We start from the raw sequence: 17,114 nt of genomic DNA, 5'->3' as shown, positions 1-17,114 counted from the left end.
TTACTAGCAAAGCTAGCACCAGAAGTCAGGTGTAATTCTCGTTCTCTGCCCTGCTCACATCAGAAGTCATGCTGCCTTCACCTGAATTCACAAAACTCCCAAATGCCATTTTAGCTAAATGACATATTCTAAAACTATTTTTTTCTATGTAAATCAATCTAGTTACAGCATGCTAGTATCTGAGACGTTCTTTTTTTAAAAAAAATTTTTTTAAGATTTTATTTATTTATTCATGAGAGATACAGAGAGAGAGGCAGAGACACTGGCAGAGGGAGAAGCAGGCTCCATGCAGGGAGCCCGATGTGGGACTCCATTCCGGGTCTCCAGGATCACATCCTTGGCTGAAGGCAGCGCTAAACCACTGAGCTACCTGGGCTGTCCCCCCCCCCAAATGTTTTTAAGACCTTATTTACCTATTTGAGAGCAAGTGAGTGCATAAGTTGAGGGGGGAGAGGAGCAGAGAGGGAGGGAGAAGCAGACTCTCCACAATGAGCCTGACTTGGGGCTCAATCCCAGGACCCCAAGATCAAGACCTGTGCCAAAGGCAGACACTTAACTGACCTGGATGGCTCATATAGAAGATATTCTGAAATTAGCATTTTCTACCATGCCAAACTAAGTCTTGCTAAGCAAAATTTTAAACAAGTATTTACTATCAGGTTTTTAAAACAAATTAAAACAACTGGTGAACAACTTCTGGTGAACAACTTCTCTGATTTTATCTGCCTGATGTTTGGTTTCACAGGTTAAAAACTAGAAAATATTTTATCTTTCCCATAAGGACCCTGACATGATTTTGATGATTAATACAATTCACATTTAAGAATGAATTTTTTTTTTTTTTTTTTTTTTAGTATACAGCCTTTTACAGTGAGACAGTCTAGATAACATATTAGCTCAAGTTTTTGTTAGGGAGAAAAAATTTAAAAGGCTTTCCCTCTCTGTCTTTGTCCTTGACAAGTAAAACAGGTCCTTAAAGACTTTAAAAATGTGGCTTAAAAGACAAAACAGGTGTGTGCTCTTTAATCTGTGAGCATCACTACCTCATCCCATGTAAAGATGCTTGTTGCTAATAGTAGAAATAGTATCTGACATAGGTTTGTTTGGTTTTCATCAGTATTTACAGTTCAGATTTCATTTTGTTTTTCACAAGACCATTTGGTATCAGTTCAAACTAACATTTAACAACACCTTAGCAAAACAACCCAAAGTTGATCCTATATACATTACACACATATACACACACACACACACACATACACACACACATTTTACAAATGTCAGATACCTGTAGATAAAAGAAAATGGTCACCTGATACTCTTCTTGAAGGTTCATCTCTCGGGCCTATCTAAATGAGGGGAAGACCCACCTAAGTATTATAATACAATAGCAGAGAAGACCATTTAAAATAAGAACTAATTTACTTTCTAATTATTGTTTAGAACTCCTAAGTTTTCTGCAGTTCAGTGCTTAGGTGGTTATGAGGTTATGCAGAAGAGTCTAACAGGTAGATTTTGGCAGATACCATGGTTTGAGAGCTTCAGGAAGGCCATGGGAGGTAGACACCAGGCTGGGAGGGGCACAGAGTTGTTATATTTTAGGCTGGAGTCCAGGGAAGTCAAGTAAGGCCAAGCACAGCCGGCAAAGGCCATCGTTCTAGGTAATGAAGGCCCAGAGTCCAGGAAGTCAGAGCAAATTGGAAAGACAGATTCTGGAGAACAGGTAACACTTTGTTCTTTCTGCTCTCTGTGACCATGACAGGCCCCGTTGTTGATTGTTACCAGAAAGAGGTCAGAAGTCAGCCTGGGTATTCTGCTTCTCACTGAAGCAGAGGCACCAGGATCACTTGGTATGGATTTTTGCCATTTTAGATCATAGATGACTGACTTCTCTATTTCAGACTATGCTGGTAGCCTTTGAAGGGGGCTACTGAGTATATATATATCCATCATATTCTTGATATGCATTAAGGCCAACAAGATTGAAATTTATGATACATACAAATATTATGAGGGAATAGAAATAATAAAATGTCAGTTGTTGGTAGAGGAGTCCATCATTTCACAAGCTGTGTTATCTTGTGTCGGTCATATAACCTTGTTGATTTGCATTTTATTCACCTGGAGCAGATTTAATGCCCTACGATATACAAAACACTAATCCTTGGGCTTGATATAAATTACTTCCATTAATTCACTTACTCTTTTGTCAGCCAACAGAAACTTAACTGAGAGCACTACCATGGACGATTCTGGATTCTAGGTTCTGGAAATGGGGTGGTGAGCCAGCTGAGATGTTCTTGTCCCCAAGGAGCTGGCACTCCTGCTTGCTTCCTTTGTTTGTTTACATATGCCAATTACCTACTTTCTACTTCACAGAGTAATAAAATGTTGGAGAACATGGTTGGGTAATAAGGAAACCCACAAATAGTTACAGTGATCACGATCCAGGGTGTGGATCGCTTAAAATATCAGTAAAATATCTTGACTCATCCCAGACTGTGGCAAATCAGATCACAACAAATTAAATTTACCACTTCAAGTTATCCAAGACTATTAAATGTAGTGTAAAACCTGAGTAGTTCACATACATGAATTTGAAATATCTGCTCAAATACCTGATTCATTTTACTAATCCTTAACTGCATCTTGTATTCCTTGATGTCTTCTATTACCTACACTCAAGTCTTTGACTTCTCTACTTCCCAAATACAGACACTAGCTGGAACATAACCTTTTTTGAAAAAAAATTAAAAGTCACAATCACACATAAAGAGTAATTTTTTTCTTATTTGTAGGCTACATTTTCTTGATTATCTCCTTTCAAATATCACTGTATAGCACAAAAGTAAATATAGTTAGGGCTTCAATACTTTATGTTCAAAAGACTAAAGATTGAGCTTCAACTCATTACTGCCAAAGATAATTGGCAGTCCACAGGTTAAAGGGTTATAAACTTTTAAGAAAAACCCTCCTAAAATGCATACAAGAGGAGGAAGGGCACTCAAGGGAAGAGCTGTGAAACCAACAATGAGGGTAGGAAACACTTAACTGAAGGAGGCACCCCCACGTCAGCCCCCTGCTAGGCCTACTCAGCAGGAAATAACATTCTTCATTATTCCACAGTGTAGAACATCATAATGAGGAGCAAAATGAAGTCGATCCTTCAATATATAGATGAAGGAAACTTGACAGCTTCCCAGGACTTTCTGAGATGTACTGCAATTTCATTAATTTATAATTGGAATTATTTATTTGAGGTATGTAGATATCCACAGTCTACTAATCATTGAAGTGCACCCAGTGGCAAATGTGATATATTGCTCACCCTTTTATTTATTTATTTTTATTATTTTTTTAAGATTTTATTTATTTATTCATGAGAGACACAGAGTGGGGGAGAGAGAGAGAGAGAGAGAGAGGCATAGACACAGGCAGAGGGAGAATCAGGCTCCATGCAGGGAGCCTGACGTGGGACTCGATCCCGGGTCTCCAGGATCAGGCCCTGGGCTGAAGGCAGCACTAAACTGCTGAGCCACCCGGGCTGCCCTGCTCACCCTTTTAGATCACCCAAAAGTGATCTATAAGGTTATACCTCTCTCTTAGATAATGGATATATGATTATATGTTAAATTTTCTGTATCTTCAAAAAACATATAGACAACAGTGCTTGGCACACACACACACCAAGGCAAGAGGGGTTTCTGTCCTCTGGGCCTGGGCTTCAGAGAATCTCTCTGCACATCTCTAACTATAGATCTTTGCACAAGATAAAGAATTGAGGAACTGAAGGACTGTGCCCATCCAGAACCTGAGCCGTGCCTCCTCCTATGCCTTCTCTGGTTACTTGGTATCCCAGAATTCCCCACCCAAATGGCCATGAGCCTGCTTCAGCTTCTACCCTAAGACTGTTTTCAAGCCTGGATTATTCCATCTATATGAAACACTCCAAGGCTTGAGGGATGCCCAAGCAGCAGCTGTTTGCAGCAGATCAGATATGGATATGTGGGTTGGTTTGGCCATGTGCATAACCTTGACATCTCTCACCTTGCCTTTGGACCTCTCACCTTGTGGGTTGGAGCTAAGAATGGAAAAGAAGGGAGGCTGGGCCATGGACTTTCAAGCAGACCCTCCATGGATTTGTACTTTTTAAACATGAAACTCCAAGGTTTCAAACAATTTTAATTTTGAACTTCACCTGAAGATATATTTTTCAAGGTGATGATAGAATATGCTTCATTTACAGAAACCACAATTTATAATTTGATGTTTTATGTGGGCCTCTATTTGTACTCTTTTACAAATCCTACAAATGTTAGGGAAGGGACTATATGTATATATTAAATACAATTAATTTTCCCTAGCATTTCTGGTATATGAATTTCCAAGAGGATGGCAAAAGATCTCTAAATTTTTAAGGTGTGCTTCAGACTGTGATTTCATATTAAGTCCACATCACCTTGGATTGCTTTTCCCAACATGTCTCAGCAAAACATTATACAACCTGATTAAACAAAGCCTCTTTCCCACACAGCTCCACCTTCCTTACTTGGCAGATTTAATCTGGTAACACCCTTTAAAGGCCATCATTCCAGCCACATTTAAAAGAAATAGCCCTTAGATCAATATATTAACTTTTTTTTAAAGATTGTATTCTATTTCTGACCACAAGGCAGGTAAAACCAAAGAAAAACTATCCCTCAAGGAATAATACACTTTATACTTTTCTTCCCACTCTTCCTCTCCTAATTTTTGAAACCAAAGTCACACAAATTAAACAAACAAGACTAAAAAAACAAAATAGAAACAAAGTTGAACACCATGGGATCATTCTGAATATTAATCTCCCTAATACCTCTAAGCCATAATAATGTAATAATACCCTAGTAAATACTAAGAATCCTCTACAACCCAAGGATATGCTCCTAGGTGATGGCAGTCTAGGGATGTATGTATAATTCAGTGCAAAATAAGACCTAAGAAATGCTAGGCAAGAGAGAAAAGGTTTTAATGTGAGTTCAGGGGCAAAAAAGATTATTTTACCTTAGGCAATGAGTATGAATTGAATATATTTTGTGAAAAGACAAAAGGGCATTTCCTGGTTGCCTTTTAAATTTAATTTAGAGCCTTCTAGAATATCCCAAGTTTAAATATTGAAGGTATTAAAGCATCTTGCTTTCATATTTTCAGGCCACTTAAGATTTGCCAAATGCCTAAGGTAATCTGAAACAGAGATCACAAAAATGGGCAAGGAGGAATAGAGTAAAGTTGGGGCATTGATTTTCAGAACTTTACTCTGAAAAGTGATGACTTATTAAGTAATGGCTGTCAAGTACACTGAAATTTTTGTAGCAAATATATCTTCTTTGGATACCAGTATTTAGTGGGAACTTAATATATAGGCAACAACAACTGATTTTTTAACATTAACTCCAATGAGTCATTGAATTACCCTAGTTATATGTAAGTGATGAACCGACCCACAGTACACACCCGGGGTGTCATAGCCGATGATGCTCAAGGTGGGCTGTTCGTAAGCCACACAGATTCCTCAACATACAGATCCTTGGACTTGAGTCATCCCAGTGGCATTCATTACATTCTGAATTGTCAGAATGCAAACATGTCACCATAAATTACTAAGGCCTGACTAACTATCTTTAACTGCTCAAACCATTGTCAAGTCCCTAGTGAAAGCTCTGAACCACAAATATGGCCCAACAAATTATGATTTGGGAAACATCACCACAGGCATTCAGTTAAGTTTGTTGAATTGAAACGAAATTGCAACACCAGAAATAATGCTTCAGCGTGATTCAAAATGTAACGTAGGAAAATGTTTTGTTTCCTTTGTTGTTTTTTTCTTGTCAAATTTATCTAATTTTGAAACATTATCCAAACTGAATCTCATCAGATTTAGCTAATTTTGAAACATCCAAACATTATATCTATAATATGATATAATGTGCAATCCTTGGTGGCAGATTATTTTTAGAAAAGAAAATATGGTAAAAGTGGATTTTATACAGAAATAATGCTGCAGTTTGCACTAGAAATACAAGGGAGAGGGAGAACATGAGCTCAGCCAAGCATGTTCCCGCTCAGGTCACTTGCACTTGCTATTCCTACTGCATGGAACCCTCTTGCTTAGTAATCTGCATAGATAGTTCCTTGAAACCTTCCAGTTTTTGACTACATATTGCTTTAATCAGAGAGACCTCTGACCACTCTTTATAAACCAGCAACCCCTTTATACATAGTGCTCTCCCTCTTATTCTGCTTATATTTTTAATTTTTAATATGCTTTTAGTTTAATGTTCTCCTAAACATGTATCAATAGCTCACATGTTATATATCTCCTGTGTCCTTTTTTTCTTCTTCTCCTTAAAATATGTTCCTTGAGGATAAGGACTATATTTTGTTCATTACTATATTCCCAGCATTATGTCTATGGCACATAGTATAGTAGGTATTCAATAAATTTTTCTTGAGGAAATGAATGGATAATTGCTAGCTCTTTGTAGGTCACAATTCTCACTCACTTTAACCTTAAATATAGTAAGTGATATAATTATTTTGAGGAAGAGAAATACATCCAGACACCTGAAATATTCAACAGAACAAAACTCACAAATTATTCAGAAGCAAGAAGAGACATACAGTGTATACAAATCTATAGAACCAAATACCAGTACCTGAAGCCTCTCAGAGTTGAATTTGCTTTCCTGATGCTTAGTGACAGATAGCTAATGTAACTGCTAACTTAAAAACTTCCTAGGTATCGTTTAAATAAGTATATGCAATTTCAACAAATAGTTGAGATAACTGGATATCTACATGAAAAAGAATGAAGTTAGATACCTACCTCACACCATGTACAGAAATTAATTCAAAATGGATCCCAGACCTACAGCTAAAAGGGAAAATTATAGGGGATCCCTGGGTGGCTCAGCAGTTCAACACTGCCTCTGCCCTGGGGCATGATCCTGGAGTCCTGGGATCGAGTCCCATATCAGGCTCCCTGTATGGAGCCTGCTTCTCCCTCTGCCTGTGTCTCTGCCTCTCTCCCTCTCTCTTTCTCTCTCTCTTTCTGTGCCTCTCATGAATAATAAAATCTTTTTTTTTAAAAAGGGCAAATTATAAAACCCTTTGAAGAAAACATAAAAGTAAAACCTTTGTCACTTGGGTTAGGCAATATTATCTTGGATACAACTTTAAAGCAATAAGCAAATTGGATTTCCTCAAACTTAAAAAAAATTGTGCTTCAAAAAAAACAACAACAAAAAAGTAAACAGACAACCACTAGAATGGGAGAAAATATGTGTAAGTCATATATCTGACAAACAACTTACATCCTGAATATATAAAGAACTCTTACAACTGAATAATAAAAAGACAAGTAACACAATTAAAAATGGGCAAAAGATGTGAATAGACATATCTCCGAAGAAGATATACAATAACCATGTGAAAAGGTGATCAATAGCATTAGTGATTAGGGAAAGGGAAACCAAACCCATAGTGAGAGACTACTTCACACATCCACTAGGATGGCAATACCAAGTGTTAGTGAAGAATGTAAAGAAATTGGAATCCGAATACGCTACTGATGGAAACATAAACTGGTATAGCCACTTTTGAAACAGTTTGGCAATTACTCAAAATGTTATGCATAGAACTGCCATATAACCCAGCAATGCCACAACCAGATATAGGCCCAAGAAAACTGAAAACATATATCCACACAAAAACGTGTACGCCAATATTCCTAGCAGCATTATTCATGATAGACAGAAAGTGGAAATAACCCAAATATTCATCAACTGATGAGTAAACAGTGGTGGTAAATACATATAACAGAAAACTATTCAGAAGTAAAAAGGAATGAAGTAGTACAAGATTCATACTACAACATGCATGAATCTTGAAAACATAGCACTAGATGAAAGAAGCCAGTCACAACTCATTTAGTGTATGAAAAATCCAAAATACACAAATGCACAGAGCCAGAAAATAGATTATATATTATCTGATGCTGGGTTGGAGTAGTGGGAATGGGAGTGGAGAATGACCACTGATGTGTATAGGGTTTGTTTTGGGATGATGAGAATGCTTGGAAATGAGATAGAGCTGATAGTTGCACAACTGAGAATAGCTAAAAATTACTCAACCGTACACTTTAAATGGGTGAATTTAATGGTATGCAAATTATATTTAAATAAAACTATTAAAAAACCAACAACATAAGTATGAAGCACAGCTGTAGAGCAAAATATCACCTTCCATTGTGCTGCACAACAGGGATACTCAGAGTAGCAGGAATCCCACTCCTGCCAGGTGCAGGTCATACAAAGCAATGGAATTCTTCCCTTCAGGGCCACTTCTATTCAGAGGGAGAGTAAGAGCCTGGAGTTAAGAGGTGTTCAAAAGCCCATTTGCTCAAGCTTTCTGCTCAGCTTGTTGCTTCAGGATCTGAAATGCCTTTTATAGGTCATCTTGTGGAATAAGTCATGAAGGACCTTATTAAAATAGAAACACTGTATGTGGAAATGCATAGTACATTAACTTATTAACACTCCTAAGAATTAGCTTATGAACTTACTTAGCCAAGCATTTCAGTCGGGCCCTAAAGGAATGAAATGTTAATTAAAATTGAAGGAAGGAGAAAAAGATTTGGTACCTGGCACACTGCCTAAAGCACTGATCTTAGAAATAAAATCTGAGAAACATAGATCTGATGTGGGATGGCACTAAAGATTAATATTTTTGTCTATCACCATTTACCCACCTGGCTTTACCTTTCCTACCATGTAAATAAATTCTGGCCATATAGGCTAGACTTACACCATTTTCTTCTTTTGTTCTTTAAGCTTTTAGTAAGCAAGTGCTAAATCTAGGATTATAAATCATAATCCTTGGCAGTGAAAAGCCACTCAAGTGTTTTTGAAGAAAGGGAGTGTCATGATTAGGTGTTTTAGAAATATTCTAGCTGCAGTGTGGAGAACAGATTTGTGGGAACAAGACTGAATGTAGCGAGATGGTGTAGGGACCAACAACCCAGCAAGATGGCATGAAGATTACTTCAAAGGGAAAACATCTGCAGAAAGAAATCTTATCTGCACTCCCTTTACGTGACTAAAGCAGAACTTTATTGAGTCACTTACTACAAACCTCATCTCCAGGGAAGTCTTGCATCAGGAAAACAACTGGCCTAGGGCACTGGGACATTCCAAAAAATCATGTAAACAAGTCTCATCAGAACCTTCCATCTTTTGAAGCCCTCAACTCACCCTCCTTTATTAAGCTGATAGATAAACCCTTACTCTTACCTGTTCAGGGAACCACTTCTTATGGGATGTCCCCACATGCACATGAAAATAAATTTTTCTCCTGTTACTCTATTACCAATTATTTCATGGGCCCTCAATCACATGGACCTAAACTGGTAGAGGATAGTGTTTCCTGCCAACAATAGGTTAGGAGGCTATTACACTAATCTGGTTTAAAAAAAAAAAAAAAGACAATGCTGGTTTGAATTAGGGTGGCTGCTGAGGGACGAGAAGTGTTTTAAATAAAATCAGCAGATTTGGGGATTTGGATATGGTCAGGAGGGAATAGGGAAAATATGGGAATGAATTCCAGGTCCCTTCCCAAAGCCCTTCAAAACTTCATACTCTGCTGGCTGAATAGCTTTCAAAATGTAGAATGTGCTATAGAACCGGTATGCGGGTGGGTGGGCAGATAATTCAAAAGCAGGTGGTACAATTCCTCATAGAAAAACTGCTTTGTTAAGCAAAAACATCTTGGTAAGTCATCATTGGCTCTGCATTTGGAGCTTGTCTAAAATGAGCTTAAAATTGGACAAAGGAAATACTGCCTGCACAGAAAAAGCGAGAGGAATGCTTTGCTTCAGCAAGAGATGGATGAATCAAATGTTTGAAGACCAGGAAAAGCCGTGCGGGATAATAAGAAGTAGGGAAGATGGCCCAGGAAGCCATCAGGAGCTAGGTCCTGAGCAAAAGTCTTGACTAGTTGGCTAGCGGTGTGTGGCCGATGAACAGGGATGTCTGTTGTTCAATGCAACATTATCTGCTGTTCTATAATGTCCTGGCATCTTAGGATATAACCCAAATCTTTAATCCGACTGCCTGGTATAAAAACACATGTACTTCACATTTGGGTCCATGCAGAATGGATAGAAGAGGATAGCTAGGGGGCGCCTGAATGACTCAGTTGGTTAAGCATCTTACTCTAGGTTTGGGCTCAGGTCATGATCTTAGGGTCATGGGATCCAGTCCCATATTGGGCTCTGTGGTCAGTGGGGAGTCTGCTTGAGATTCTCTCTCTCCTCCTCCCTCTGCTTCTCCCCCCATCTGTGCACTCGTGCACTCTTTATCTCAAATAAATAAATGTTGAAGAAGAAGGAGGAGGAGGAGCAAGAGAAGAAGAAAAAGAAGAAAGCTAGGAGAGGAAGGATGTAAAAGGCATACTTATAGTAGGAACTGAAAACAAGGAGTAAAGTAGGGAGGACGTACCCCCTGACATTCACCACATCTACTGCGATGTCGGATGGGAGGGGAGGTTGGCAACAGGGGAAGCAAGAAAATTATATGTGAGACCCAGAGTAGGGGCAAAAGCAGGGCCATTTCCAGTCAACTATTGTAGGACAAGACAGTTCTGAGCAAACTGAATGAGTGGGGCTACCAGGCCCCTAATACATGGGTAAATACCTAACTGAGAATCTTTTAAATTGTCTTTCCAGAAATCTAACTTCTGAATATCCTCATCCTTCATTTCTGTGCAAAACTGAAAGTACCCCTCTAGTTGTGAATGTAGGTTACGTTGGACATACATCTAGTGGTTCAAAGTATTAAAAGACTTATTATCTGTATTGTATACCAATCAGATGGAAGAGCTGGGTGTCAAAACACACAAAATAATATTGTCTGGAGTAGAAAATAATACTGGACAATTTTTAATCTTACAATTTTTCTTAGTACTTCAGAAGGTATAAGTTTTTCTTAACTAGGACTCCTGAACTAATGAAAATGTCTAAATTACAAGTATAAAACGAATGCTTTTTTTTTTTTTAATTTATCTACGATAGTCACACAGAGAGAGGCAGAGACACAGGCAGAGGGAGAAGCAGGCTCCACGCAACGGGAGCCCGACGTGGGATTCGATCCCGAGTCTCCAGGATCACGCTCCGGGCCAAAGGCAGGTGCCAAACCGCTGCGCCACCCAGGGATCCCACGGATGCCTTCTTACTTGGAATATATACTGTCAGTGAAACGTATTTTGAAGAAAATATAGTGAATGTTTTATCTAATGCTTTAAAGTCTGTTTTAGTATTGCCTGAAGTATTCTCCAGAGAGGCCTCCTTGAAGCAGGACAATTTAGAAAATAAATGATGTACCTGGAAATTATCATCAGGGTTAATCTTATAAAAAAAATAGGTTCTTAATTCATGATTTCCACAGAGACATTATTGTACTTACCAAGTTGCAGCTCTTACTGTGGTTACCACTGGGAATTCTAATGAAAAATAGATTGTTTTCTCTTCCTATTGAGATCAGTGCAATCCTAAGTATATTCAGATAAGAGCTAATAGAATATATCATGAAAACAAACTGGAAGATTGAGGGGTTTTTAAAAGTTAAGAGCCACAAATATGGTTTTGGAATGTCCTCTGAATTTGCATATTCTACCCATAAAAGGTGTAAAACTGTATTATTTTGTTTCTATAACATGGATAAATTTGTTTAACTTTGCATAATCAGGTTTTACAGATTATGTGGAAAATTATAAATTTATCTATCTTCAGCAGTGATTAAAAAAATACAAACATGAGCATTGTAACTGGTTACTAGCTATTCTTGGAGCTATTATCTGTCCATGTATAATTTTTTAAAGATTTTATTTATTAATTCATGAGAGACACACAGAGAGAGAGAGGCAGAGACACAGGCAGAGGGAGAAGCAGGCTCCACGCAGGGAGCCTGATGTGGGACTCGATCCCAGGACCCCGGGGTCACAACTTGAGTCGAAGGTAGATGCTCAACCACTGAGCCCCCCAGGCATCCCTGTCCATGTACAGTTATTTGCAATAGTTAATAATGCTCAGTGGTGTCACTGGGCTAACCTAAACGTCATCAGCCTGACATACTAAGTAGATGACAGTTTAAGTATTATCTGTGCAAGATTTATTGTGTCACCAAGGCTGATTCCTAGCATCATATAGTAGAAAAGAAGTGTTCCCAGATCATTCACATGAAATCAAGTCTACATTAGCATGAATTTACTATGCTTTCCACAGACAACTTTTAAGTAAACTCGCTATCTCTAAGATTTGTGATGACAGGAAATTTCTGCAATAGCTTCACAAAATGGGAAGTGGACAAAAATGTTTCTGTTTTTAGACATAAAAATTCAGGAAATGAAACATAACTAGTTCTTTTATATTAGCTTCTTTCCTCCGTCTGTTAATTACACAATCTAACCAAAATTGGGTATTTTATTATTATTAGAACTTTCCACTAGTTTTCTCATAGCCATAGTTCCATCTACCATTTGAGGAAATGGCAGGAAATCTCAAAAATAAACAGGAGGTTTATCAATAAAATATTCTCTTCCCTAAATTCAAAGCCATTGATAAAGGATTGCACTCTAAAAGAAAAAATTCTATTTATATATATGGAAGGAAATCTTCTTTTTTTTTTTTTTGGAAGGAAATCTTTAAAAGTAAATTTTTAGGAATATTTTCTTCCTGGAGTATATTTTGAACTTTTTTTTTTTTTTTTTGGAGGATTTTATCAAAGCAGTGTTAGAAAACACTATTGGTCATTTGCAGGAATAAACACAATTTACCACAAAAATATGAGGAAAAGTAACAAGTTATATTTTATTAATTAGAAGGAAGAAGTCAATACTAATGTTAACTATTAACTTAGCGGTTATTTCCTAAGAAACTAACACATGATATGTTATTCAGTATTGTATTTTCGAATTGAACAGGTTTCAAGTCTTGACACTGGTCAAAAGTAGGAAAAATAAAAGACCATAGCTTAGAATTTCTCTCCCCTTCATCTTTAATAATAAGCTTTGGGTGAAACTTTACCCAAATTAATGTACCTACTAAAGTTTTGAGTCACCGACTTCAGCCATTTGCAGCATTTGTGGAGTGGGAGAAATGAGAAAGAATTCCTGACATGTTTCCCTCCCACTGTCCTTTCTTCATGCTAAAGGTCACAATTTTGCTTTAGGATAGATTGCATTATAGAGTGTTGGAGCTAAAAGAGACTCTTCCAATAATCTCGACTCACATTCTTATTTAATACAGAAAAAGAAACTGAGGCCCAGAGAATTTAAATGACTTACCCAATGATGTAAAGGTAAAAGTTAGTGGGACAGGAGCTGGAAAATATAGAGCAGGAAAGAGTTTTCTCTGTTAATTATTTTTTGTGGTCGTTAGTTCAAATAGGTTAGCCCAATAAGAGATTAATTCAGGTAAGCCAGCTAAAAATACTCGTACTTGTTTCTCAATATAACAAGGATGGTGGGGGAAGGGGGAATCACAGGAATGAAAGCATAGGAGTGAAAAGAGAAATGGCCCACAGAACAAGTGAGACACAGCATATGTGCTTTGGTTTTTAAGCCTCTGGGCCAAAATTACACTTACGATCTTGGTAACCAAAAAGAATCTTGTTCCTGGAATGCTTGTGGAGACCTGAATTAGTCATAAGCTTCTTAGAAAAGAATTTAGCCTTTGTTTGATATTGCAATGATTCTTGATCAGAAAGGCAAGCAAGCCTCTTTTATTGTTACAGGCCTAGTCATACTCTAGTTGCTGGTGTAACAAATCCCTGGAAACCTTTCACTAAGGAACCATGTATTTGAATGATTTTAGTATGGATTAGATGATCTCATGAGGTTGCTCCCTGCTCTATCATTCTTTCCCTATTGGTGCCAGCACAACAAACCTCATATGCTTGTTTCAAGAAATTTGACTAGCCAGGAATGATAGGATTTCTGATTACAGACTTATTCAACTGGAGAAATAACTACAGAATGTTTATTTCAGAGCATTGGTAGAATCATTATTTGGAAACACTTAAATGAGGACTCAAATGCCCATATCCAGGATAAAACAACTCAATGAAGTCATTGGCTCTGGACCACTTGATAATTTATGTGATAAATCTAGCTTCTGGTTTTCCTTCTACTCAATTCCTTCCCCCACTCCGGACAGGTAAATCTGTTACTGCCTGTGGCCAAAGGATAAAAATTCCTTTCTAATCTACTTTCACAGGTAGGGGACTGATCAAAAGTTCTATTTGGTCATTGATTAAACTTTACACTTTGCTAAAAGATAAGAAAGAAGCACCCTACCTTTATTTCTGAAGTCTCTAGGAACAACTTTAGCTTCATATTATATTAAAATACAACATTCAAAATAACATCTGGCAGCTTCTTGACATTCCAGAGGCATACTTGAAATAAATGATGCCAACAGTAGCTAAAAATGGTGAAGGAAATTACAGAAGTATTTGACTATCATCCAAAAGATTCTAACAGAGGAAAATTTCCCTCCACCCCACAAGCATCTTAAGGCTGTGTACCAAAGAATGCTAAAGATTTTAACTGGCTGGCAAAATACATAGCAGGTGGCAAAATATTTTTGACTTGGTAGCTAAACAGTTTCTTTTTCTCATACTTGACTGTATTGTAAGCAAAAGGAGTAATTAGAAAACAAAAAAAGGAATAATTTATATATGATAGAATCTATTCTATTTGAAAATAGCAAGTTTCTTCAATCTTTCATATTGAAATACGTGAACAACCCTTCATGCATATTCTTATGAAACAACATGAAATTTGACAACACTTTCCCTTCCTCATTTCAGATATGACTCATTACTCTTGGTGTAATCCCCAAGGACCAGAGAAGCTCTGCTTTAAAGTAAGGAAACAAAAGAAGCACCTTTAATTCAAGCTGGTTTATCCAGAGAACTCCAATAGTTATTATTCACTGACTTCTTAAGTACAACATTATAAAGCTGAGAGTTTGAAGTGTCCTCTCTTCATCTTTCCCTGGGGAAACCACTGTAGAAAAGCAGGAGAGGTAACCTGACTGATAAGTCTTAGACTTGAAGTTTATCAGCAGTTCTACTTAGACCATCCATTATCTTTAGGATGCTATTGGATTTTAGCTTTGGGAGCATTTTATTTTACTTCCAAGATTCTGGATCGTCTTCCCACCAGATCCTTCTGACTTTGTATACAAAAAATAATAGATCTGAGCTATTTCTTAAAAGTCTTTCTAATTTAAAACTTAACCCTTCCTCTGCTGAGGGATAACCATTACCCCACCTCCCAGTCTCTCTCAGAAAGAGCTGCAGAGCTCAATTCACTTCAGAAATTTTAGATCATCTAGAAAACCTGTGGTCTTTCAATGTTTAAACAAGAAGAAAAAAAGAATGTCACTCTAAGTAAAGGTCTACTTACCCTTACTTGAAAATAGGAAAAAGTAAATAAAAAGCTGAGGTCTCTTCACTTTTCCAAATCTTAGAAACATCTAGTCCCAAGAGAAACCGTTTCTTGGTTTAGAAGATGAGAAGAGTCGAAGTTAAACAATGATTTTTTTTCCCATTTCTTTAAAAAAAAAAAAAAAAAAAAAAAAAAGAGGCCAGCGAAGGCAAATGCTCTGTTGGACAAATTGTTTCAGCAGATGTTCATTGTCCCAGGGAGAAAACAGCCTCTACTTTGCAGCTTAGCACTTGCAAATTTAGAAACTTAAATATTTTTAACTTGAAATGGTCCATGTGGTATGAGTGAGGTGTAAATATTAAAATCATTTATATGAGTAAGTGGTTCCATTCTAACATGAACATCTACTGAATGCTGAGGTCTGTTATGTCTCGATATGGTGATGCAATGGTTATCGCCCATCTGCGCTTCCCAAGCTTCTCTAAGTTGTTATTCCTCTTCCCATTTACAATGGTGCCCTGGGAGAGTATTAATACTCTAACATTTATAGAGGACTTGTGATGTACCAGGCACTCGTAATTATCCTATGAGGTAAATACTATTAGTGTGCCTATTTTAAAATGTGTAAGCTGAGGCTGACAAAAGTTAAGTAACTTACTTAAATCCTAAGAAGTGGTGGCGCTGGCATGCCAATGTAGGCAGTCTGACTCTGGGACAAGGTCGTCAAACCTTTTCTGTAAAGGGCCAGGTAATAAATAAAGGTTTCAGGTTTTAAGAGCCCTAAAGGCCATTGCAACAACTCAACTTTATCTTTGCAGAACAAAAGCAGTCTGAGACAATATGTAAACAAGTGCGCATGGTTTGTTCCAAAAAACCTTTATTTATGGTCCTTGAAATTTGAGCTTCATATAATTTTTATGCGTCACAAAATATTATCCTTCTTTTGATTTTTATCAACTATTTAAAAATGTTACAACAGTTCTTATCCCATGAGCTGTACCAAAAAAACACATAGCGGCCTGAATTTGGACCACAGATTAGTTTGTCAACCCCCGCTCAAGGCTTTTACTGATTATAAAAAGGCACTATTAGAAAAACAGTATAATTTTTTTTTAACAGCTAATGGAACTGCATTTACATTCTAACACTATCAAATTATGGAAGACTTTTATCATATAAAATTTTGGGGGGGAAATAAGATTTTTTGTATTATTTATTTTTTATACATAAAGTTGAATCATATGAAATTTGCCAATATTTAACTGTTTGACCTATAAAAGTGGCAATTTCATGTTTCAATATATTTATAATTGTCTATTGCTGTCGGAGGTTAACACTTATTAGCATTATGAAAGCACAGGCCAGTGATTAGGGGAATATTATATAAATAAGATGTGTAGCACACTAGATGACTTAAAGTTCCTTTAGAATCTTTTCTATGAAATGAATTAGGATAGCCTAGGACTGACTGAAGTAATAAAGAAAGGGGAACACTTACTGTTACATAATTGCTCTGTGACAAGTACTAAACTATGTTATCTCATTTGGTGTCCATACTGACACTGTGAACTTGGTATTTTTACTCAATTCACAGTTGAGTCTTAGAAACTCAGTAACTTGCCTGCATC

General features: G+C 37.2%; 1 protein-coding gene and 1 long non-coding RNA gene across 3 annotated transcripts in view; one reads left to right on the top strand and one right to left on the bottom strand.

Annotated features, from left to right (window-relative positions):
* Positions 1-11,859, top strand: part of LOC112934868 (uncharacterized) — a 40,749-nt gene extending 28,890 nt beyond the window's left edge. The window contains exon 6 of the long non-coding RNA XR_012000345.1: positions 11,108-11,859. This is a non-coding gene — a long non-coding RNA (uncharacterized lncRNA). The remainder of the gene's footprint in view (positions 1-11,107) is intronic.
* ITPRID2 (ITPR interacting domain containing 2) overlaps positions 1-17,114 on the bottom strand; it is a 91,070-nt gene that overhangs the window by 68,637 nt on the left and 5,319 nt on the right. The window lies entirely within an intron of this gene.

This window comes from Vulpes vulpes, chromosome 3 (assembly GCF_048418805.1).
Source record: "Vulpes vulpes isolate BD-2025 chromosome 3, VulVul3, whole genome shotgun sequence".
Taxonomy (NCBI): Eukaryota; Metazoa; Chordata; class Mammalia; order Carnivora; family Canidae; genus Vulpes; species Vulpes vulpes.
This window is presented reverse-complemented; position numbering and strand designations above follow the sequence as displayed.